Here is a 2,523-nt window from a genome sequence, read left to right as displayed (position 1 = left end):
GCTCTGGATACAGACGGGAGTAACGATCAGTCAGGCCAAAGAAAGTTTTCCATCTTTCGAGCCGCGGGGGTAAAACAAAAAGGGAATAGAGGCAGGGCTGAGGGTGACGTTGCTAGGACATTTTGTTTTAAGTTTATTTATTTATTTATTTTGAGATAGAGAGCAAACAGGGAAGGGGCAGAGAGAGAGAGAGAGAGAGAGAGAGAGAGAGAGAGAGAGAGTCCCAAGCAGGCTCCACACTGTCAGCACACAGCCCAACACAGGGCTCGAATTCACAAACTGTGAGATCATGACCTGAGCTGAGATCAAGAGTCGGACACTTAACCGACGGAGCTATCCGGGCGCCCCAGGACATTCTTTTATTCAAAAAGAAAATCAAGATATTTGAGGGAGCTGGAAGCAGAAGTCCTCATGAGAACGGTATGTCAGCACGTCAGCTGAGGCCTGCCGGCCCGGGTCTGTGGTCGGCAAGAGCCTGGAGAGAGGTCCGAGTCCTAGTCCCTGGTACCTAGTACACACAACGTCACATGGCAAAGGGGAAGTAGATTACAGATGCAACTAAGGTTGCTGAGCAGGTGACTTTGAGTGGGGAGATTATCCCGGATTATCCGGGTACGTCCGAGTAAGCACAAGGGGCCTTAAATGGTCCCAGGGAGGCCTTTGGAGCAACATCAGACTGGCTTTTGTGTCCTTCTGATGCACCCTCCTGCCCATCCTTCTTTGAGCACCTCCTTACTTTCTGGTACCCCAAGATTTTCCAGGATCATTGTATACGTTTTCTGCCCCCTTCCCCACTCCCCAGAAGCAGCGGTTTCTTCAAGGAAGCCCTGGTTTCTTTTATTAAAGAATGTTGTTTAGAGACGCCTGGGGGGCTCTGTTGGTTGAGCGTCCAACTTCGGCTCGGGTCATGATCTCACGGTTTGTGAGTTCGAGCCCCGCGTCGGGCTCTGTGCCAACAGCTCAGAGCCTGGAGCCGGCTTCGGATTCTGTCTCATTCTCTCTCTGCCCCTCCCCGATTTGTGCTCTGTGTTTCAAAAATAAATAAATGTGGAAAAAAAATGTCGTTTAGGGGCGCCTAGGTGGCTCAGGCAGTTAAGCATCAACTTCAGCTCAGGTCATGATCTCACAGTCAGTGGGTTTGAGCCCCGCGTCGGGCTCTGGGCTGACAGCTCGGAGCCTGGAGCCTGCTTCGGATTCTGTGTCTCCCTCTCTCTCTGCCCCTCCCCCACTCATGCTCTGTCTCTGTCTCCGAAAAATAATAAATAAAAACGTTAAAAAAAGGTTTAAAAAAAACCCAAACTATGGAACTTGTTGAAAAAAGAATGTCGTTTAGAAGCCAAGATACACACTCTCTCTCTCTCTCTCTCTCTCTCTCTCTCTCTCTCTCTCTCTCTCTGTCTCATGTCAGGAATTCACGTGTAACCAGGGAGACCTTACAAGCCCTGAGAGAAAACATGGGTGGGGTCTCCTGGAGCCTCCGTGGGGGGAAGGCTGAATAACAACGATATTTATATATCGTTACTGTAATAACAGTATTGATTTCAAGGAATCGGTTTATGGTTTATGCGACTGGGGAGGGGGGAGGGTCTGGCAAGTCCAAAATCTGCAGGACAGGCCAGCACAGCTGATGCTGTGGCCCGGGGGCCAGAGTTTCTTAACTTGCCCCAACGTAAGGCCTTTCAACTGACCGGATGAGGCCCCCCCACGTTATCAGGGATGACCTCCTTTCCTTAAAGCCAACGCATAGGAAGCAGGTCTCCGAAATTCCCCAGCAATGCCCAGATTGGTGTGAGATTGAATAACCGGGGGGGTGTCGCCCAGCCAGGCTGACACAAAACCGACTGTCACCCTGTGCTTTGTGTCACAGCTGTTCTCAAAGGTGGGTTCAGAGAAACGTCGTCTCCCCTCATCCAGACGCTGGCCCATTATGCCCACCCACCGCCACCCACTCCCCATGGGCGACCAGTCTCTCTCGTCTCTGCGTCTTCCTTGTATTTCTTTTGCACAGGTCAGCCGGTGTACGAATTTTTCTCTCGCATCCTTTCTTACGTGGAGTGTATTTTACTATAGATATTCTTTTTGCACTTTGGTTTTGTTTCCTTTTTTTTTTTTTTTCCAACCTAACAGCGTATACTGGAAATTAATTCTTACCAGTGCATGGAGAACTCCCTCACTCATTTTTACAGCTGGATAATATTTTGAGAGAGAGGGCATGCATGCACGAGTTGGGGAGGGGCAGACAGAGAGGGAGAGAGAGAATCCCAAGCAGACTCTGCACTGTCAGCACAGAGCCCGACGCGGGGCTCGAACTCACGAACCGTGAGATGGTGACCTGGGCCGAGAGCGAGAGTCAGACGCTCAACCGACGAAGCCGCCCAGGCGCCCCGCCTCGCCTCATCTTCCAAGCATTTTCCTGTGGACAGGCGTTTGGTGCCCCCGGTATTTTCCAATTTCAGATAGCGTGGAAGGGCACAGTCTCGAGCACCTGCACCTTCTTGCTGCTGGAGCTGTACCTCCAGGGTG

Source organism: Herpailurus yagouaroundi, unplaced genomic scaffold, assembly GCF_014898765.1.
Source record: "Herpailurus yagouaroundi ecotype Mexico unplaced genomic scaffold, PumYag 202, whole genome shotgun sequence".
In the NCBI taxonomy this organism is placed as follows: Eukaryota; Metazoa; Chordata; class Mammalia; order Carnivora; family Felidae; genus Herpailurus; species Herpailurus yagouaroundi.
The sequence above is the reverse complement of the archived record's forward strand: the minus strand, read 5'-3'. Positions refer to the sequence as shown.